Below are 23,934 nucleotides of genomic sequence, written 5' to 3'. Positions count from 1 at the left end.
CAGGTCTAAACCAGGACTAAACCAGAGCTGAACCAGGACTAAACCAGAATTGAACCAGGACTAAACCAGAGCTGAACCAGGACTAAACCAGGTCTAAACCAGGACTAAACCAGGTCTAAACCAGGACTAAACCAGAGCTGAACCAGGACTGAACCAGGTCTAAACCAGGACTAAACCAGAACTGAACCAGGACTAAACCAAAACTAAACCAGGACTAAACCAGGTCTAAAACCAGGACTAAACCAGAGCTGAACCAGGACTAAACCAGAGCTGAACCAGGACTGAACCAGGTCTAAACAAGGACTAAACCAGAACTGAACCAGGACTAAACCAAAACTAAACCAGGACTAAACCAGGTCTAAAACCAGGACTAAACCAGAGCTGAACCAGGACTAAACCAGAGCTGAACCAGGACTGAACCAGAATTGAACCAGGACTAAACCACAACTGAACCAGGACTAAACCAGATCTAAACCAGGACTAAGCCAGAACTGAGCCAGGACTAAACCAGAACTAAACCAGGACTAAACTAGGTCTAAACCAGGTCTTAACCAGGTCTAAACCAGGACTAAAACCAGGACTAAACCAGGACTTAAACCAGGTCTAAACCAGAACTGAACCAGGACTAAACCAGGACCAAACCGGGACTAATCTTGGACTAGAACTTGGAATTTAGGATCGCCCCTGAGAGAACCCTGAGGCCGTCCTGGTCCAACCCTGGTTCGGTCCTGTCCAGTCCGTGTTGGGTTCTAGGACAGTTCTTTGTGGGTCTCAGGTTTAACCTTTAAAAATCAAACCAAAATGACGAAACTCTGACTTTTTTACATTTGAATTTCCCATAACACTGAGATCCGTCGTACTAAATGTGACATATCTGTACGTTTTTGCACTTTGAGTCCAGTTTTTTTTACTCACAGCTCTTCCGTTTGATTTGGATCCTGTCTTTGTTTTATCCCTGGCTCTTCTGTCCGCTGCCTCCAACGCTCAGCCCCAAATATCCATCAAATCCGGGCCATAAAAGTGAGAGCGAGCAGCGTGGAGGAGCTATCGGCAGCACCATAACACAGCAGACGATTTATGGACCTCAGAGGCACCCGTACGTGAGGAGGGGAGGGGGGGTTTTACATAGGAGTTTATGATCGCATTTCATATCCACAGACACAGACAGGAAATCTACATTCTGATCAATAAACGAATGATTTGTTCGTAATGATACAGGACAGTGACTCAAACGGAGGAGCGCGCTGGAGTTTGACCGTTTGTGTTGTTTAAAGGCCAGTGTTGGGGAGTAACAGATTACATGTACCAGAGTTAAGTAATCAGAGTACAAATTATGAGTAACTATATTCAGTTACAGTTACTGTTTCAGTGAGTGGTAATTGGATTACAGTTACTTTGTTGAAATAAATGGATTACACAGAGATATTTTCCTATTTTCACATTTTGGGCTAATCCAGGTCTAAACCAGGACTAAAACCAGGACTAAACCAGGACTAAAACCAGGACTAAACCAGGACTAAAACCAGGACTACAACCAGGTCTAAACCAGGACTAAACCAGGACTAAACCAGGACTAAAACCAGGTCTAAACCAGGACTAAACCAGGACTAAACCAGGACTAAAACCAGGACTAAAACCAGGTCTAAAACCAGGACTACAACCAGGTCTAAACCAGGACTAAAACTAGGACTAAAACCACGACTAAACCAGGACTAAAACCAGGACTAAACCAGGACTACAACCAGGTCTAAACCAGGACTAAACCAGGACTAAACCAGGACTAAAACCAGGTCTAAACCAGGACTAAACCAGGACTACAACCAGGTCTAAACCAGGACTAAACCAGGACTAGACCAGGACTAAAACCAGGACTAAACCAGGACTAAACCAGGACTAAAACCAGGTCTAAAACCAGGACTACAACCAGGTCTAAACCAGGACTAAAACTAGGACTAAACCAGGACTAAAACTAGGACTAAAACCAAGTCTAAACCAGAACTAAACCAGGTCTAAACCAGGTCTAAACCAGGTCTAAACCAGAACTAAAACTAGGACTAAACCAGGACTAAAACTAGGACTAAAACCAGGTCTAAACCAGGACTAAACCAGGTCTAAACCAGTCCTGGTTCAGTCCTGGTTTAGTTCTAGTCTAGTCCTGGTTCAGTCCTGGTGTAGTCCTGGTCCAGTCCTGGCCTAGTCTTGGTTTAGTCCTGGTTCAGTCCTGGTCCAGTCCTGATCCAGTCCTGATCTAGTCCTGGTCCAGTTCTGGTCTAGTCCTGGTCCAGTCCTGGTCTAGTCCTGGTTTAGTCCTGGTTCAGTCCTGGTGTAGTCCTGGTTCAGTCCTAGTGTAGTCCTAGTTTAGTCCTGGTTTAGTCCTGGTTCAGTTCTGGTCTAGTCCTGGTCTAGTCCTGGTCTAGTCCTGGTGTAGTCCTGGTGTAGTCCTGGTGTAGTCCTGGTGTAGTCCTGGTGTAGTCCTGGTTTAGTCCTGGTGTAGTCCTGGTTTAGTCCTGGTGTAGTCCTGGTGTAGTCCTGGTTTAGTCCTGGTTTAGTCCTGGTTTAGTCCGTGTTGGGTTTCAGGACAGTTCTTTGTGGGTCTCAGGTTTAATTTCAGGCCCAATCAGCTCCTGAGTGGATTTAGTGCAGAGCCAGCAGCAGCAGCAGCAGCAGCAGCACAAATATACGACTGACACACCGACGCACGGCCACGGAGAGGAGGGGGGAGGAAAGAAGGAGGGAGGGGGAGAGAGAGAGATGAGGAAGAAGAGGAAAGACAGAAAAAGGAAGGGAGTGAGGGAGGAAAGAGGAGGAAAAAGGGGAAACAGGGAGGGAGAGGTGGAGTGGGGGGAGGAAAGAGGGAGGGGGAGAAAAGCGGACGAAGAAGAAATGTGTGGGACATTTCTTTTCACATTGTATCACATAAACAAGCATAAATTGAGTTTTGGAACATCCATTACACAATAGTTCTGAAATCTTACTGATTTGTTGGAGACAGTCACAGACCAGGAACTATGAAAGACCGACTATTGCTCCTCCCCCCGCCCGTCCTGAGAAAGCACAGGCTCCGCCCTCCAAACGTGACGTAGGCTCTGAGTGAGCCGCCCTTCCTCCGCCCATCTCAGGGAGGGAGGGGGAGACAGGCGTGTTCCCTGATAGTGGTAGAAATACGATAAAGCTCATTCAGCCGCATGTGTTGGACCCGGAATCAGACGAGGACTTTGAGGAGCACGAAGCTCAAGCACCGCGTCCACATCAGCTGAACATTACTGATTGGTAAAGTATTAATAAACACTAGTAGATAAATTTATTATATCATGTTCACTGCAGTCGGGGCGGAGGTGGTGGAGCGGGGAGGGGGGCGGGTGTGAAGCACTTTCTGTTACGTCAAACACGTCATAGTTGCATCTGCCACGTCATTGTTGTAGCAGCTTTAGTTCGTTGTCACGTGGGAGGGTGGCAGAAATACGCTGTAATTTGTTTTAAAAAAACACAGAATCAATCTAAAAACCACTTCAGTGACAAATACAAGTCCCACACATCACTCTTAGAAGGTAGAAAAAAGTTGATTTTGCATGAGACGGGCCCAATCCATGTGTCATTCGTTCATTCATTTTTCAATATAAAACCAAAAATAAGAAAACGAAAAAACAACAGTTTTCGTCATTATTTGTCTCCAAAACCAAAATGAAAGAACAGATAATGATTAAATTTTGTGTTTAAATGAAGAATGGAAAAAACTGATAACAGCCTTTTCCCGTTTACGTGACTTCTGTGACTGTGATGTCGGACTTTTGCACCACATACGGACGGGACCAGACCAGAACAAGACCCGGACTGAGACCGGGACTGAGACGGGGGACTGAGACCGGAACCAGACCGGGACCAGACCAGGACCAGAGCGGGACTGAGACCGAGACCAGATTGGGACCAGGCCGGGACCAGACCGAGACTAGACCGGAGGCTCAGAGCCCACGACAGGGCCGGAGCTCGAAGCTGAGGCTCAGACCCTGCGGAGGCTCGGAGTCAAAGCTCGGAGTCCACTCTGGTCCCGGTCTTGGATCAGTCCTGGTCTTGTTCGTATACAGTGCAAAAAAGTCTGGCATCGCAGTAGCGGAAGTCACGTAAACAGGAAACGGCCTTCATCCGTTTTTTTTCATTCTTCATTTAAAAACAAAAACTGAAAAAAATGAACCATTATCTGTTTTTTCAATTTGGTTTTGGAGACAAATAATGAAGAAAACTGTTGTTTTTTCATTTTCTTATTTTTGGTTTTATATTGAAAAACGGATGAACGAATGATACACAGATTGGGCCCTTTAACTGATAAGATATATTGATATTGTGATATTTTTGCACACCCTTCCTGGTCTCTCGAATTATGTAGGAGCTTTAAGAGTTTGTTTGCAAATATTGTCCAGTGTGAAAAATGGGATGTTTTATGGGTTGGTTTTGCTTCGGTGCTTTTGCTCGTGACCCGCTCGTCATAAATGAGCTTCAATAAATAAAAGAAATCAACTTTTTGTGCGTAAGACATGAGCCCAATCAGTGCACTGTGTTGAATAATGAGAGAGATAAAGAGCAGAGACGGGCCCCGTGCACCGGCCGCTCACGGCAGGAGCACGTGAACGCCAACGCCAACGACGCCAACGCCAACGCCACGCCAACGACACAGTGTCATTCTGCTGCTGCTCGGAGCCGGAAATGGAAACCACACATGTGTTTGATTAAAAGTGTGAGAGGAAAAGAGGGAGGAAGAGGAGAGACAGGGGAGGAGAGAAAGAGGAGAGGTGGCGGGAAGGAGGAGAGAGAGGGGAGGATGAGGAAAAAGAGAAAGAGGAAAAAAATTGAGGAGAGAAGGAGGAGGGGAGAGAGAGAGAGGAGAGAATGAGGAGACAGGGAAGAGAGGGAGAGAAAGGAGGAGAGAAGGAGGAGAGAGAGGGGAGGAGGAGAAAAGAAAGAGATGGAGGAAACAAGGGAGGGGTGGAGGGTACAGAGAGGAGGATAGAGAGAGGAGATGAAAGGGGGAGGAGAGAAAGAGAAAGAAAGGAGGGGAGAATGAGAGAAAGAGGAAAGAAAGGAGAGGAGAGGAAATGAAGAGGAGGAAAGAGAGAAAGGGGGAAAAGAGGAAGAGGAGGAGAGAGGAGGAGAGGGAGGATGAGAGACACGGGAGGAGAGGAGCAGGAGAGGATGAGGAAAGAGAGAGATGGAGGAAAGGGGGAGGAGAGAGAGAAAGGAAGAGGGACGGAGATAAGGAGGAGAGGAAAAGGAGAGAGGAAAGGGGACAGGAGGGGACAGAAAGAGGTAGAGGGGAGAAGGTAAGAGAGGATGAAGATGAAGGGAGGACAGGTAGGAAGGGAGAGGGAATGGGGATAGAGAGAGATTGAGATTGGAAGCAGGAAGGAGGGAGCGTGACAGAGAGAGAGACAGAGAGGACGGGTGTGTAAACATGCAGGTATATGAAAGCAGAGTGACAGGACAGGTGCAGCGGACAGAGGCTTTGTTTAAATATTGTCAGACGGATTCTCTGAAGAAGCTGAGCCTGTGTGAGTTTGTGTGGCTCTGCTTTTATCTCGGCTCAAAGAGGATACGTCACTATTTCAAAAACTCCACTGGAGTTACGACGTGGCTTTTGACCGTGTGCTCCACTGAGATCATCATCATCTGGAGTCACACACTTGAAAGCAAAACATGCATCACGAATTTCGGACTTCCGGTCATTGCGCAATGCATACTGGGAAAGATTTTCTGAAAAAGTGAGCATCAAACCACCATGTTTGATTTAAACCAATCTTTTCAAGTCTCTTGAACCATATCGTTTTTGACTGTAAAAGTATCACTCAGGGTCTTACTTTAGATGGTGCCATCTGCCTCTGATTACAAAGCACTGAAGTATGAAGCTCCACAGTGACTGTGCCCACTCTAGTTCCCAAGTACATTTTCTATAAATTTTTCCTATAGACTTATATATATTAAGCCAATGATGTTCATTATGTCTTCTTATATACTTTAACTTCTTAGGTTCTTTTTAAAGACAATGCAGTAAAGTGTATTTACCTTGTTGACATGTTTCGGCTGCTAGCTGCAAGCCATCTTCAGAACTGTCACCGGTGTTGGTGGTGACGTGTCGTATATCAGCTGTTGTTACTTCCTGTAGGCGTGGTCAGCCTGATGGACCTGCAGGTCGCTCAGACTGACCACGCCTCCTGTCGGCCGGTGTTCTCTGGAGGAGGGTGTCCCAGGTGTGTGAAAGGAGGAACGCTCCGTCATCACGGTTAATGCTGTCCGTGCCTCGCTTTCTGATTTCACCGTCCTCCTTGATCCAGCGTTTGAACTTGTTGTTTTCTGATCCAATGACCCGAGCCCCGTCCCAATCCATAATGTGGTTGTTCCTTTTACAGTGTCTGATATGGCGGATTTTAGGTTTTTCCTGTTCTGTTTTGTCTTTTTGTGTTCTGGTGAGTCTCCCTGACGTTTCCTTTTCGCATTCCTTTTGGTGTTCCTTTTTTCGGATGTGAAATGCCCGGCCTGTTTCCCCTATGTATGATTTATTGCATGATTTGCATTGGATTTCGTAGATGGCATTGCATTTTTGTTCTTGTGGGATTTTGTCCTTGGGGTGTACGAGTTGTTGGCGGAGTTTTGTGTCTGGTTTTACTACAGTGCTTATGTTGTGTTTTTTCATGGCTCTCTGGATGGGTTCGGTTATGCCTCTGATGTATGGTAGTGTGACTATGTTCTTGTGGTCCTGCTGCCCTGTGTTGCATTGTTGTGTTTTTCCGGGGTTTGTTGGTTTTATTGATAACTTGTTGTCTGCCTTTGTTTATGGCCCAGCTGGGATACTGACATTGTTTGAGTGCCTGTATGATGTGTCTCTCCTCTTCCTCCCTGTCAGTGTGGTCTGTGATGAGTGTGGCCCGTTCGAATAGTGTTCTTACTACTGAAAGTTTGTGTGCAGTGGGATGTTGGGATGTCCAGAGCAGATATTGGTCAGTGTGTGTAGGTTTCCGGTATACAGTAATTTTGATGCTGCCGTCTGCGATGTGGTGGATTTTAATGTCCAGAAAAGATATGGCTCCGTCTTTCTCCTCCTCGTGTGTGAATTGAATATTACCTGTGTCGTCTTGTGTGTTGAGATGGTCCGTGAGTTCTTGTGTGTGTCCTTGCTGTATTTTTTCCGGGCGACGGGAGGCGTGGTCAGTCTGAGCGACCTGCCAGGTCCATCAGGCTGCACATTTACCACACAAGATTCTGCAAAATGTTTGAATAACTTAACGGTTTATAAAGTTTTAGAAAGAGACTTTAAATACAATTATAGTTCTTGTGGTCATTTGTCACTGCAGAGTTGATTAGCTCTGAGCTCTCAAACTTTTAATATCATTTGGTTTGGAACGTCCATGGGAAAAACTTAATGAGAAATTTATTTACGGAACCAGAGGGTGAGTGGTCACTGTTCCATAGTAAATATTAAATATCAGTAATTATAAAGTAAGTAGTATAAATCATAAACAGGAAGTAAAGCTGGTGTGCAGTTACCATGCTAGTTGCTTTACTGTGACAGTAAAACTTCACTCTGGCCTCTGAAAGTTGTTTATGGTTCTTATAAAGTAATTCAGATGCGTAATTCAGGAATATGCAAAGTAAATAGCTCTACTGATAATTTGCAGGGGGTGTTCTATGTGTATCTCTATGGTGGAGTGTTCAGCAGATGCCATGGTGACACAATGCTCTCATTATCAAACACCGCAAGTTTTAAAATCACCTGAAAACTCAGGAAAAATATAAAATGCGTTTAAACAACACATTTTCAGGAGGCTGTGATTAGTGCGAGTGTTCATGGTTCTGTTTGAGTTTGATTTTTACCAAAAGGTGAGAGGGAGTAAGTGTAAACTGTTGGTTAATGCCAGCTAGCTTGTGACTGTACTGTTCTGTGTGAGAGACTTGTTTAACAGCACAGATCAGGCCTGGACGCCTGGAACATAGAACTAGAATCAAATCTGGAAGGTGAATCCAAGATGGCGTCGTATTGTTTTCAGTGGTCTGTGCTCATTGGCGCATGGACCCAAAAAGTATTTTCACTTCTGCATTTACTTCGTCAGTAGAGGTTGGCTCCTCTGTGACGTCTGTAACGGGCACGGCGTGGAGCGTTCGGACCAATCAGAGCGAAGCTGCTAGAGCGGAGCTAGCACGGGCTCAGAGCAGGGCTGGTTTAACTCTTACAAAGCTACATTTTTTGGCACTTTGTGGATTTTAAACTTTTAAAAAGTTTATGTTGTGAAACTAGAAAAGAATCCCCACAAAATCCGACCTTTGTGAAAGTTGTCGATGCCTGACAACACACGCAGTTTGATTTCACAAAAAATGCATTGTGCTTCTGTGGGAGGATTCTTTCTGAGCCCAAGCTCCCGGGAGCTGCAGTACCTGGAGTGGTTTGGAGTCGGGCAGAGGGGGAATATTGCCTTATCCACTTTTATTAGAGATCCATGTCCTGGAGGCACATGTTGAGAGCGCGGCTTACAGTCGTTACAGTCTATGCTTCCTACATGTGCTTTTACAACCACAGAAGCCAGCCGGTAGATTTAGAGGCTTGCTCGTGCTTACTGAAGACCACAGCCAACTCAAACAGCACGTGTGTGTTACTGTGGGACTATTAAAAAGAAACAGAAAATGCACACCAAGATTCCTGCAGAGGTGCAAATGCAAGGAGCAGCCAGATCAGGGTGAAAAAATGCATAGCACACTCGGTTGGCCGATGTCCAAATACTATTTTATTAACAAAATAACGTTTCGGCAAAAAAAGCCTTCATCAGATACTTTTCTTGTCTTGGACCACAGCACACAAAATGGTTGCCAGCCCAGGTGCCCATATACCCACTCAATGAATGGGAGGTCCCAAAGTGAGGTCACCCAGTGAGTTCAGCCCATTCTACAACAAGAAACAACAGTTTACATAAAAAAACATTTAGTTTTAGTTTTTGTTTTGTTTTTTTAAACAACAGTTTTTATGTAAACTGTTGTTTCTTGTTGTAGAATGGGCTGAACTCACTGGGTGACCTCACTTTGGGCACATCACCACTCACCACTCTTGGCTCCGTCTCCACATCCACACGTTCCTTTCAATGGACGTCGCTGCCACTGCTCCACAAAACACCACGACCAAAAACCTCGTCCTTCTCCTTCTCAATCTCCTCCTTAAAACAAGTAAGTTGTTCATGTTCTGGCTCCGGTACGAGAGGAACTTTAAAATCTCCAGGTGCTCAATGCTGCGTCCATGTTTGGACAACTTCCTTAAACACAGAACACGCTCACTGCGGTTGACGTCATCGTGTCTCCAGTGCACATGCGGGACACTTTCGGGCCGTATTACGTTTACACAGCTGATTACATACAAGTCGCATTTAATTGGAAATGTGAACGACCTCACAAAAACATCGGATTTCACAAAAAAATCGGAATTGAGCGTTAAGCCCTGCAGTCTGAACGCAGCCTAAGGGTGTCCCAGTTTTTTATTTTGAAAATGTGGTCACCCTAAACATCACACCCCCAGGGACATGAGCTGCAGAGTATCAGTGGGTCTATATAGGTCGTCGTCTTTTCCATATTTCTAACCTTGGTAAGGAGGAGCTTGTGCATTATCTACACTGTGCGTTAGGTTGATTTGAAAGGACAATATTAGCCACTCATCCATGAAAACTCCACACAGAAGCACCAAGCTGCAAAGTCAATATTTATCACCCGAGCTCGCTCCAAAACGCAGACACGCACGGCTTCCTCTGATTACATCCTCTCTCTCCTTCATAAATACAAACAATACGACCAGCGCTTCCCACCATCATGTCCGCACGGTCCATCCTAACCAGCAGAGCACGCCGCAGATGATTCACACTAATGACCAGAATCATTTTAAACAAAATGTGGCGGATCGGGGCGTTTTTCATCCTCGGGGCCGTCATCTCCTCTGGCGGTTTTTGTGTGCATGAATTTTTAACTGGTGGTTTTATTACACTTTTATTTGTGCGAGGAAACGTGGGCCCAGGCGTGTCGGGGTTTATGAGCGAATATGAGCGAGAATGAGAATTAGATTTGAGCAGGAGTGGAGGATGGGGTCTGCAGAGGAAAATGGAGGAGAGAAGGAGAGAGGGAGGAAGGGAGGAGAGAGAGAGGGAGGAGGGGGAGAGAGGGAGAGATGGAGGAAGGAATAGAGATAGAGAGAAAGGAGGAGGAGAGATGGAGGGAGGAGTAGAGATGGAGAGAAAGGAGGAGGAGAGATGGAGGGAGGAGTAGAGATGGAGAGAAAGGAGGAGGAGAGATGGAGGGAGGAGTAGAGATGGAGAGAAAGGAGGAGGAGAGATGGAGGGAGGAGTAGAGATGGAGAGACAGGAGTAGGAGAGATGGAGGGAGGAGTAGAGGTGGAGGAAGGAATAGAGATAGAGAGAAAGGAGGAGGAGAGATGGAGGGAGGAGTAGAGATGGAGAGAATGGAGGAGGAGAGGGAGAGATGGAGGGGGGAGTAGAGAATAAAGAGGGAAGAGGAGGAGAGAGGGAGAAATGGGAGGAGAGATGAGGGAGGAGTAGCGATAGAGAGGGAGGAGAGAGGGAGAGATGGAGGAGGAGTAGAGATAGAGAGGGAGGAGGAGGAGAGATGGAGAGGAGAAAGGAGAGAGAGGGAGAGATGGTGTAGGAGATGATGTAGAAGAGAGGGATGGAGGAGGTGGAGGATGGATGGAGAAAAGAGAGAGAGAAGGGAGGAGAGTTGGACAGAGGAGTAAAGATAGAGAGAGAGAAATAAGAGGAGAAGAAGAGGGGAAAATGGAATATAGGAGGAGATGGAAGAGAGAGGGATGGAGGAGGAGGATGGATGGAGAAAAGAGATAAGAGAGGGAGAGATGGAGGAGGAGGGGGGAGGGGATGGATGGAGAACAGAGCGAGAGATGGTGAGATTGAGGAGGAGAAGAGAAAGGAGGTGAGGGGGAGGTGCATGAAGAGGAGGAGAGACAGGAGGACACGGGGAGAGATGGAGGGAGGAGAAGAGATGGAGTGAGGAGTAGTGAGGGTGGAGAGAGGGAGAGATTGGAGAGGAGAAGAGAAAGGAGGAGAAAAAGGAGGAGACGGAGATGGAGAGAAGGGAGGAAAGAGGTGTACAGTGCCAGATATGCAGCTAAAGTAATCATGTAAATTCAAACCAGGTCTAACCACATCCTGATTAAACCAGGTCTAACCAGGTCCTGACTTGGACTAAACCAGGTCTAAAGTCTAAAAGAATGCTCTGTTGTGTTGCTTCAGTCTTCAGGACCTTTCACGCCGACAGCAGTTGGTGCACCAGACGTTCCATTTGAACCAGAAGCTCTTAGTTCGGTTTGTTTTCGTTGGTGTGAAAGCTTCGGTCACACTCGGACCCGCACTAAATCAAACCAAGACCGAGACCGCATCTTTTTTGAGGTCTCGGTCTGCTTGACTCCGCAACAAACGCCAAACTCTGGTGCGGTTCCTCTGGTGTGAACAAGAACTCGGGTCCAAACGGTAGGGGTGGCACAGTTCACAAAATTCACAGTTCAGTTCGTATTGCAGTTTAAGATCATCGTTTTCGGTTTGGTACGGTTCTTGTTGTCATTTTTTCTTTTTAATCTTTAATCTCCAGAAATACACTTCATCATATGCTATGTTAACTTAATTATCCACAATTTAGGATACAGCATTAAAAAAGTAATTAAATTATAGTTAGTAATGTAATCATGCACAAACTGAATTTGACTTGACTTTAACCACATTATTATTGGACTTAGGCAGCTGTTGTTCTTTGGTGAACAAATGTTACCCCTTCCTAATCCTCCTCAGGAGTCGGGATACTTGGTTTAGGCCTTGGCTGCAAGGTTAAGGGTCTGGCTCCACTGCACGTGTCAGTGTTTATGTGCGTAACCTTGCGAAACCAAATTTTAAAGCCTATATTAACAGTCAAGGAATACTTTGAGGATCTCCTCAATCCCACCGTCACGTCTTCCGAGGAGGAAGCCAAGGCTGGGGACTTGGAGGCGGACTCATCCATCACCCTGGCTGAAGTCACTGAGGTGGTTGGCAAGCTCCTTGGTGGCAAGGCTCCGGGGGTGGATGAGATCCGTCCTGAGTACCTGAAGTCTCTGGATGTTGTGGGGCTGTCTTGGCTGACACGCCTCTTCAACATCGCGTGGCGGTCGGGGACAGTACCTCTGGACTGGCAAACCGGGGTGGTGGTCCCTCTGTATAAGAAGGGGGACCGGAGGGTGTGTTCCAACTATAGGGGGATCACACTTCTCAGCCTTCCCAGTAAGGTCTATGCCAGGGTACTGGAGAGGAGAATCCGGCCGATAGTCGAACCTCGGATTCAGGAGGAGCAGTGTGGTTTTCGTCCTGGCCGTGGAACACTGGACCAGCTCTACACTCTCCATCAGGTGCTCGAGGGTTCATGGGAGTTTGCCCAACCAGTCCACATGTGCTTTGTGGACTTGGAGAAGGCATTCGACCGTGTCCCTCGTGGTGTCCTGTGGGGGGTGCTCTGGGAGTATGGGGTCCGGGGCCCTTTGCTAAGGGCTGTCCGGTCCCTGTATGACCGGAGCAGGAGCTGTGTTCGCATTGCCGGCAGTAAGTCAGACCTGTTCCCGGTGCATGTTGGACTCCGCCAGGGCTGCCCTTTGTCACCGGTTCTGTTCATTGTATTTATGGACAGAATTTCTAGGCGCAGTCAGGGGCCGGAGGGGGGCCGGTTTGGGGACCACAGGATCTCATCTCTGCTGTTTGCAGACGATGTTGTCCTGTTGGCTTCATCGAACCAGGACCTGCAATGTGCACTGGGGCGGTTTGCAGCCGAGTGTGAAGTGGCTGGGATGAGAATCAGCTCTTCTAAGTCCGAGGCCATGGTTCTCAACTTATAATCATTGTCAAAACCTCCCCTTCTCTCTCTCTCTCTCTTTTTATCGCTCTTTCCTCCTCTGCTTTCTGTCTTCTTGCTCACATATTGTTCTCTCCTCTTCTCTCTCATTTCCTCTCCTGTCTCTCTCTTTCTGTCTCTCTCCTCCTCTCTCTCTCTCTCTCTCTCTCACACATATCTCTATCTCTTTCCTCCTCCTCTGGTTTTCTTTCTTTCTTCTCTCTCTCATATATTACTCTCCTCTTCTCTCTCTGTTCCTCTTTCTCGCCTCCTCTCTCCTCTTCTCTTCTCTCTCACATCTCTCTCTCTCTTTCTGCGTCTCTTTCTGGATCTTTCTGTTCTCACGTTTATTTATTCTCGGAGGTACATTGAGCGGGAGATGTCCACGACTTCAAACCACCATTCAATTACTGCACCGGCCGTCTCCCCGGAGAGCACCGCCGCTGCTTCTATTATAAAGTACACACAAATACACAAAGTACGCACAAATACACAAGTACTCACCAATACACAAGTACACAAAGTACACACCCAGGTACACAGAGTTAAACAGTAACATAATACAGTCGAGTGGAGCAGGGAGGAGGAGAGAGAGAGATGGAGAAATGGAGGAGGAGAGAGAGATGGAGAGAGAGATGGAGGAGAGAGCGATGGAGAAATGGAGGAGGAGAGAGAGATGGAGAGAGAGATGGAGAGAGAGGAGGAGGAGAGAGATGGAGAGAGAGATGAGAGAGAGAGATGGAGAAATGGAGGAGGAGAGAGAGATGGAGAGGAGAGAGCGATGGAGAGATGGAGAGAGATGAGAGGAGGAGAGAGAGCGATGGAGAGATGGAGAGAGAGAGGAGAATGGAGGAGGAGAAAGAGATGGAGAGATGGAGAGGAGAGAGATGGAGAGATGGAGGAGAGAGCGATGGAGAAATGGAGGAGGAGAGAGAGATGGAGAGATGGAGGAGAGAGAGATGGAGAGATGGAGGAGGAGAAAGAGATGGAGAGATGGAGGAGAGAGAGATGGAGGAGAGAGAGCGAGGAGGAGAGATGGAGAAATGGAGGAGGAGAGAGAGCGATGAGAGATGGAGGAGAGAGAGAGATGGAGAAATTGAGAGAGAGAGAGAGAGAGAGATGGAGGAGGAGAGAGAGATGGAGAGAAGGAGGAGATGGAGAGAGAGAGGAGAGGAGGAGAGAGCGATGGAGAGATGGAGGAGGAGAGAGCGATGGAGATGAGGAGAGAGATGGAGAAATGGAGGAGGAGAGAGAGATGGAGAGATGGAGGAGAGAGCGATGGAGAAATGGAGGAGGAGAGAGCGATGGAAAGATGGAGGAGAAGAGAGCGATGGAGAGATGGAGGAGGAGAAAGAGATGGAGAGATGAGGAGAGAGCGATGGAGAAATGGAGGAGGAGAGAGCGATGGAGAGATGGAGGAGGAGAGAGAGATGGAGAAATTGAGGAGGAGAGAGAGATGGAGGAGAGAGAGATGGAGAGAGAGAGAGAGATGGAGAGATGGAGGAGAAGAGAGAGATGAAGGAGGAGAGAGAGATGGCGAGATGAAGGATTGAGGGATGGAGGAAGACGAGAGAAAGGAGGACAGAGAAGAGAAGGAGAAGAGAAGGCAGGAGAGAGATGGAGAGATGGAAGAAGAGGAGAGAAAGGGGGACAGAGGAGAAGAGAAGGGAGGAGCGAGAGAGATGGAGAAGGAGACAGGGATGAAGGATGGACAAATGAAAGAAGAGGAGAGAAAGGAGGACAGAGGAAAAGAGAAGGGAGGAAGAGGAGAGAAAGGAGGACAGAGGAGGAGAGGAGAAGGCAGGAGAGAGGGAGACAGAGGATGGAGTGATGGTGGAGGAAAGAAAGGAGGAGCGATGGAGCGATAAAGGACCAGGAGGAAAGATATACAGTATACACACCAATACACATTTACACACAACAGGTACACAGTTATAAAGTTGTACATTAATTACTACAACACAGAGATGGAGGAGAGATGGAGAGAGGAGAGAGAAGAGGAGAAGGGAGGAGAAGACTGAGAGATCGGGGGATGGAGAGATAGGGGACGAGGAGAAGAGATACAGGCCACTACACAAGTACACACAGGTACACAGTGACGCGGGGAGCAGGTAGAGCCGAGTGGAGAGGTTCCTTTCCCCTCCGATCTGCTCCACAACTGGAAGCACAGGCAGCAGACACAAAATGGCCGGCGCACAGAGCAGTATCGAGCGGCCGCATCGATCTTCATTGTACCTGCAGAGAAACGGGGGGCACATGGGCCGGTGTCACATCACACTGCACAATGGAGGGGGTCACTGTGAGACTGGACCTCAGCTTCTTCCCTTTGGTCATGTAACAGAGAAGGTTTAGTACTTTATATATTCAAAGGTCATCAGGCAAAATTCACTCTGGTGAGCTTTAAGCCATGTTATAAATAACTAGTAAATAAATAATTAAGTCATTTCGCTTATAGATCAATAAAATGTATCTAAAGGTCGCCACACACTAGAGGTCTATGCGGGACGGAATTTTCAGACCCGCTCCAGGCTGCATCTGCGATATTTTGTCCCACAAATCCCGCAAACTGGTGACGTTCGCTTTCTTAAGCTCTACCAGACACAGAGAAGCAGAAAGGAATTGTCTAAAATGTGCGCGAGATTAGACCACGTCCATGTGTTTTTATTGAAATGTTTTTATTAAAGGTTGTATAGAGGATTTTTTAAGGGAAGAGAAATACAGCGACAGTCCTTCTGCATGCATGACACTCCCCCTCTCCTCCACAGCTCCCTCAGTAGAAACACCTCCTCTCGCCTCTTTTCTCTAGAAATCACACTTGTTTACAGCCAGTGCGCTTCAGAATTACTGTTGAAGTGACCTGTCTAGAAGTAATTTAGCGACCGACGCATCAGTTTTTAGACCCTTTGTCTGCTTCAGTCACGCAACCGTTGGAAGGAATCTCCTAGAACCACCTCAGTTTGGCTTTGCTTCTTTTCCACTTCTCTTCTTCTTTCGGCCTCCTCAAAACCGGACTTTCTTTGGCTGCGAACTGGTCGTGGATTCTCGTCCGCCATCGCAGCAAACTTTGTGCGAAATGCGAGGAAGCTACAGTTTAAAAAAGCGTCTAAGAACCGCTGCATAAACCACATAATCCCCGCGCGCTGGCGAGTCAGTTACACTAGGGAGTTTGATTGACAACCTAACAGCCAATAGAAAATGAGGTAGCCTCGTTATCTATTGGCTGATGTTTATCTGGCCTCACTATGTCTTAAGTTGATAGATTTTCATTCTTTTTATTTTGGTCATCATAATTACAAAGCTGCTCCGTCTCTGTAATGGTATTTAAAACTTTCAGTGACAATTTGAAACAAAAAAAAAAATCCTCCATACAACCTTTAATGTCAAATAAAATATCAAGCACAAATGATGTATGATAGGCAAACATGAATCATTTGTATATTTTACTTTACACTCATATGTAGTTTGCGGAACTGCAGTTTATCATCCCACCCACCCGCTCCCGTGTTGTGCAGTCCCGCTCCCGCCTACGCCCTCAGTGAGCTTTCAAAAAGTGTCCCGCGCAGCACTGTTTTGCGTCGGGACCTGCGGGTTAGTTAGTGCTGGGCTCTACCACACACTACAGGATTATTAAACGTGTGACAATAAATGCACACCACAGACACAAGGAGAATCTGATGAGATTTTAAATCTCCGATTGCAAAGACTGTAGCAGGATATGTCTGCGAACCACAGGTTACAAGATTGTAAGCGCGATCACGTCTGTTGTTTCTTGTAAAACCACTCGCTTTGAGACTCTAAAGCAGGAGTGGGCAATACTTTTTTCCATGGGGCCAGATGAGAAACAGAAAATATTGTGGAGGGTTGGTCCAAAATGCTTAACTCAATTCTGCATAATATGAATTGTATTTCTTTATTTAAAAAAAGCAGTAAATATCATTGTTTTGACGAGCTGGTCTGTAGGAGCCATTCGTGGGTTTTCTATTGGTTTCCTCATTTGACTAATGTGCACGCGCTTTAACTCTTTGCACTACACTGCGGTGGCTGGAGGTGGCACGGTGGGTGTAGCCTATATGTGACTGCGCTCACCTGCTGAGTGTAAGGCCTTGGATCATGGCGGTGGGGTGACCACAGGGAGCAACTTTCTGTGGACCGTATTTTAACAGGAAAGATTTGCACATAGAAGGAATGGGTGCATGGCTACGGATGGCAGCAGCTTTAAAGTAAACACGTATCCCTACCATTACAAACAATTACCGTCTATGTGCATTTGTTCCGAACTGGATTAACTGGATTAATAACACTGTTTTGTGGACTGGGGTCATTAGACAGAAGACAAATTCTATGGATAATGTGGATGAGATGCTGCAGTTTACGTTTACAACATGAGTAATAATTATTTTCACTTTTTACTGAGTTTCTTGCACCTGTGTGCCCATCACTCCTCTGCCCCTGACGCTCTGTTTTATTGGCTGTTGCCTTAGCATTGCTGATGTTTGGTGGTTATGATCTGACAGAGCAGCTCAGAGTCACACTGACACCACAAACACATAAAGAGCACAGCGGTTTCAAAATCACACACGAAGACACAAAGTCGGGTCACACCTCCCTGAACTCTGGGAGAAGCAACCCGCAGCCAAAATCAGGCAAATTCTCTTATAGTGTGTGACGGCCTTATTTCTGTGCTGTATGTATTGTTGTTACCTCATCAAAAACAGAGAGTTGTGTTTTGTTTCATCATGAAGCGGTACTTTTCAAGTTAACACCCACTTTTTACCTTTTGTTCAGTAGAGTTTGACAGTTCCAGGGCTGAAATTATCCAAATGATTCTAGTGAAGGCGTATGGAGTTTAAGAACACAGTGCAGCACTTCCTGTATAACCACGTGACATCACAAGGTGGAACAGAGTGTTTTCTGTTTGAGAGAAGAACTCAAACTAAATCTGCAGGGCAAAACGCAACTCCAGGTCTGTTTGAGATGAGGAAACATTAGAACGTAGATGAGAAAATAGTAGTGGCGGGCAAATGAGACAGAGCTCTGGAGCACGTCTCGTTCTTTCTGAAACAAATTGCTTCGAAGCGCTGCCTCGGAGCTCGTCTCGCAGCAGCCGCTCACGTGACCAAAGTGTGGAAGTGTCGGTCCCTCCCCCTACTGCTTCACTCTGCGTGTCAGATCGCTTCAGTGTATCGAAGCGTTTCATTGGCTCGGCGATTGTTCCGCTCTGTGATTGGTTCAGAGTGCTTCAGAGTGTTCAGCGCACTTCTGTGGTTTGACAAGCGCTAAACTGCTACAGTATAAAAGATGCACCAATATTTCTTAAAAATGTTGGGTAGTGAGGAGTATTGTGTGACGTTAGTGGTGATTTTGGCGACTTTTGGCATTTGTTTCATTTTTGATGTCATCTACAAGTGGAAAAAAGTGATCCATGGTTTGGGATCACTTTGATCTAATTCCACCAAACAAGGAAACACCTGTTTTCTTATTTACAGCATGTTATTTATGTTGCTCTTTACATATTATTTTAAAGCGTCATCATTATTGTTGTTGTTAGGTACGGTGTTGCTCTGCACACAAGTATTGTCTTATTGTTAAATTTGTCCACTAGAGGTCAGTGTTTGTCCAAGGCCTCAGACACGTCGAACCATTTGAGACAATATTGCGACTGAGGTGTCAATGCTTCACCAGGCTCCGTTCGCCCATCACTACAAAATTGTGTAATATGACCCATTTTAAAGCTTTTCACAACTGTCAGAGGGCAAAGAAAAGCTGCACTTCCTGATTCTCGGACAATAAAAAGCTTATAATTGGATGCAGACAGTACACAGTGGATTTATTTTGACCTCAACAGCTACTTCTACAACATATCTGTACTGGGGCAAGACACATTCTGCTCAGATACATGGGGAAGAATCAGGAAGAGGCCCTTTAAAGTTCTACTGCAGCACTTATAACGTGTGTAATGGGCAATGCTACACGAGTCCCCTCCGTGTGAAGTCGTCCTGGGTGCTGCGTGTGTTGTCATAGCGACTGGCGTGTGATTTTTGGACAGCTCGGAGATGATTGTGTTTACAGCGGCGTCTCTGAGATCAAAGGTCGCGTGTGATGTGAACGCTGTGACAGGGTCGTGTGAGAATCACGATGTCACCTTCTCCCTTCAGCTGTGGTGTCTGTCCATCACAATCACTGAACAACGGAGAGGAGAGGGCAGCGCGACGGCAGAATGCACTGTAAAACTGCACCTCTTTAGTCATGTTGAATGGATAGTTCATTAGTTTATATTTTTAAGCTCCTATATCATGCAAAATGGATTCTCCTGGGGTTTAAAGTAGTGATGGGCGAACGGAGCCTGGTGAAGCATTGACACCTCAGTCGCAATATTGTCTCAAATGGTTCGACGTGTCTGAGGCCTTGGACAAACACTGACCTCTAGTGGACAAATTTAACAATAAGACAATACTTGTGTGCAGAGCAACACCGTACCTAACAACAACAATAATGATGATGATTTAAAATAATATGTAAAGAGCAACATAAATAATATGCTGTAAATAAGAAAATACGTTAGGTGGAATTAGATCAAAGTGATTCCAAACCATGGATCGCTTTTTTCCACTTGCAGATGCCATCGAAAATGAAACAAATGCCAGAAGTCGCCAAAATCACCACTAACGTCACACAATACTCCTCACTACCCAACATTTTTAAGAAATATTGGTGCATCTTTTATACTGTAGCAGTTTAGCGCTTGTCAAACCACGGAAGTGCGCTGAACACTCTGAAGCACTCTGAACCAATCACAGAGTGGAACATTCGCCGAGCCAATGAAACGCTTCGATACACTGAAGTGACTGACACGCAGAGTGAAGCAGTTGGGGGAGGGACCGACACTTCCACACTTTGGTCACGTGAGCGGCTGTTTAAAAACATAATGGAGCACTTCCCGTATTACTACATGACATCACAAGGTGGTACAGAGTGTTTTCCATTTGAAAGAAGAACTCAGCCTAAATATTAGTGTTGTAGTACTCAAGACCATTTTTTTTTGGGCTTGTCTCAGACTTGACCGCGTCACAACTCAGCCTTGTTTCGGTCTTGAAGGCGCTTGGAGTCAGTATTGTCTCGGATTCGAGGTCTGACACTTGACGAGTGATAAAATGGAGATAGATTTATAAAAACACTGATATACAGTATATAGGCCAAAATAACTCTAAAATACAAATAAATGTTGAAAATTACACAGATGGGCTCGATTTGGTCTGGATGGGTCATGGTCTCCATCTTGTCTCGGTCTTGGCCTTTAAAACTCTGGGTCTTGTCTCCGTCTCGGGATCCTGTGGTCTCGGACAGGTCTTGGTCTCGGAATTCTGTGGTCTCGGACAGGTCTTGGTCTCGGGATCCTGTGGTCTCGGACAGGTCTTGGTCTCGGGATCCTGTGGTCTCGGACAGGTCTTGGTCTCGGAATCCTGTGGTCTCGGACAGGTCTTGGTCTCGGGATCCTGTGGTCTCGGACAGGTCTTGGTCTCGATTAGTGCGGTCTTGACTACAACACTACTAAATGTGCAGGGTTTGTGAGTTAAACATGTGTGAATGAAACAAAACACAACTCCAGGTCTGTTTGTGATGAGGAAACTACATCATAAAACATAAAATTGTGTAATATGGGCCTTTAAACCTGTACCAGACGTGTGTACACTCTGTGTGCTTGTTTTGGTGCTCTTGACTTTTCATTTTTAGTTTGGGGGATTTCTATTTGTGTTCAGCCAAAAGCACAAGCTCTGACAAAGACTTTACAAAAGCATGTGGGTCTGGACCTGAGTCCTGTCTCCACAATTTCACATGTTCACATTGTCAAAACAAATGGTCACATTTTTCTATAGCGCTTTTCCACCTTCAAGGCACTCAAACCGCTTGAAAAAAAAAAACTCACGACTAAGAAATAAAGATTCCCAAAAGAAATAAATAGAGATTTCTGTACAATCAAAATGTGATGCACTAAGCTCTTCTATGTCATGATTTCAAGGTTCGACATGGGCTCAGATAGGTGAGGGTTTAGGTCAGGAGTGGGCAATTCTTTTTTCCATGGGGTCACATGAGAAACAGAAAATATTGTGGAGGGCCGGGCCAAAATGTGTAAGTAATTTCAGCATAATATGAACAGCATTTCTTTATATAAAAAAAATAATAATAATAAAAAAAGCAGTAAATAGCATTGTTTTGACGAGCTGGTAAGAGTTTATGTTATGACTAAACAATGAAAAAATGAGGTTGCCTTACAATAACTGTCATAAAAAACACATCTAAAATAAATGCAATACAGCTTTAGACAATGTATGAGATAAAATTATGAAAGATTTTTATTTTATAATTCCAAACAGTGTTGGGAGTAACGTGTTATAAAAGTAACGAATTACTGTAATGCATTCCTTTTTGCTGTAACACAGTAATGTGGTATTACAGGGAAAATATAGTAATATTTTACTCAGTACAAATGTCAGTAACGTGCATTACAATATTTTTTTAAACGGGATTGAAATGGTGGATTTTTCTTCATATAAATTCACTAAAATCACCGTGATATCGGCAGCGGTGAAACGCCGGAGACGTGCCCGCGTAGACCGTCAGGTGACCGTGGGCAAAAGGACCGGAGCAGAGCTCCACGCTCCACAGAGTCCAAGTCCTAGTCCAACATTAGTCCTGGTGTGGTCCTTGTTTAGACCTGGTTTAAATGGTAAATGGTCACATTTTTCTATAGCGCTTTTCCACCTTCAAGGCACTCAAAGCACTTTACAACAAGGAACCACTCACCCATTCACACACACATTCATACACCAGTGTATGCAGACACTGTGGGCAAGGTGGGTTAAGTGTCTTGCCCAAGGACACAACAGCAGCATTCATCTGTGGGAGCTGGAATCACACCAGCCAACCTGTGGGTCAGTGGGTCTGACCACTCAACCTGTGATGTTTATGTCGAGAGCTGGATTCAAATCGCCAACCTTCAGATCAGTAGGCGAATGCTCTACCAACTGAGCTACTGCCGCCCTGGTTTAGTCCTGGTTTAGATCTGGTTTAGTCCTGGTTCAGTTCTGGTTTAGTCCTGGTTTAGTTCTGGTTTAGTCCTGGTTCAGTACTGGTTCAGTCCTGGTTTAGTCCATATACGGCGCAAAAGTTCAGCATCTTCGCAGTTATTTTGTTGACAGTATCTTAAAAGTGCTGTAATACTCGTGTAATGTTTTGCATTTTAAATACAGTAATATTGTTATGAAACTAATGACTTTGAAATGACAGTAACAAGTCATAAATAACACATTACAATTTTGAAATAACTTGCCCAACAGTGATTCCAAATGACCTTAAAGGGGCCTTATGTGGTCAACCAAAGTGCCGTATGTGACCCAGGAGATGTAGAATGCTCAGGTCTGGTTTGGGTTTATGTTAATGTTAGCCAAGTAGTGACTATGGTAAAGGTTAGGATTAGTCTCCAAGAAATTAATGTAATGACCCCAAGAAGCATGAAAACCTGAGTCTACAGCCTGTCCATGTAGCGTGTTCACATCAGTCACAGGAGAGACTTAATATACTGTACTTTATTTCAAAATACTCTCTGTTGTTAAGCCACACAGTAAACAACCATTCTTATTTGTTTACGTATTGGAAAGCGCCTCAGTGCATGGCCATACTTTTACATGATGCTGTAAACATGTTGTGCCATGGGCTCCATCCACTGTCCTACATTCACTCTCACTCACGCTCACTCACACACCAGTGCACTTCAACACCGGAGGGAAGGTGGGTGAAGTGTCTTGCCCAAGGACACAACTACAGTATATGCAATCTAACCACTTAACCACTGCTGCCCCACTGTAGCCCCAGGTATTCTGAGCTTAGCTTCAGAGATCAGACTTATAGAGTTTGTTCATGTGTTTTTATATTTGGCAACATTGAGATTTTGAATAATTTAAAGCGGACATATTGTACTTGTGTCTGCTGTATAGTTATACTCTGCAACTAGGGGTGTCAAATTATCGCGTTAATTGCGATTAATTAATTACAGTCATATTTAGCGTGTTATGTTTTTTAATCATGTTAATCTTATTTTTAATCTCTAACTTTACTGTTTCTGTATGCAAGTTGCCTTATTATAAATCTGTTTTTATGTGTTGTTAGGACACAGTCCTGAAACTCTGCGGTCCTGCTCTGCTCGCTCCCGCAAAGAATTGTAATTTTCATTCCCGTTCTCGCTGCATCTGCGATAAACCTGTCCATGTCTGATCTCCGAAAATATCATGACACAGACACAGAACAGACTCACCTTCACCATCAACATCCTCTGTCACAGAAAGAACATCTATATTCCACTGAGTCGTGTCCTTTAGTAGAAGCTGAACCACATCAGCACAAGAGTGTTTCTTTTTTTTTTTTTTTTTTTTTTTTCGCTTAGTTTATGCAAATTAGCCATGTGGTTTTAAGTTTTGTTTCTGTGAGACTTGTGCAAAGCTGCATTAAACACATTCTAATGTGAAACGGGCTGATGTGACTCTAGAGTGGTGATGGTTTATATGTTGTAAAGTTCAGTTTATTTATGCAGATTAGTAACAATAATCATAGTGATATTTATATAAAACATTAATGATAGTATGAAAATAATGTAATAATAAATTCAAATGAAACTACCTCAAGTTGAAGGATTTTCTCAGCAATTTTTAGGTGAGATTAAAAAAGAGATTAATTAGATTAATTAATTACAGATCATAATTAATTAATCTCAGTTTTTTTAATCGCTTGACAGCACTATCCAGCATACCTGTTATCATTTTTATATGTCTTTTAAAACAACTTGGCAAGTGTGCGCTGACTTCCGTGTTAGAAAACTGTGGTGCCCAATGGGAGCTGACGTCGCCGTAAATGTCAACACAACAAAGTCTCTTATGGATGCGCTCCTCCTATGGAACACTGCACATCACACTAGAGAAATTTATTTTATTTTTTTACATTTGGACCTAATTGACTATGCGACACTGGCCAGTCCTACGTGTATCACTG

Source organism: Boleophthalmus pectinirostris, unplaced genomic scaffold (genome assembly GCF_026225935.1).
Source record: "Boleophthalmus pectinirostris isolate CB_2022bp ecotype Guang Dong unplaced genomic scaffold, ASM2622593v1 HiC_scaffold_23, whole genome shotgun sequence".
Classification (NCBI taxonomy): Eukaryota; Metazoa; Chordata; class Actinopteri; order Gobiiformes; family Gobiidae; genus Boleophthalmus; species Boleophthalmus pectinirostris.
This window is presented reverse-complemented; position numbering follows the sequence as displayed.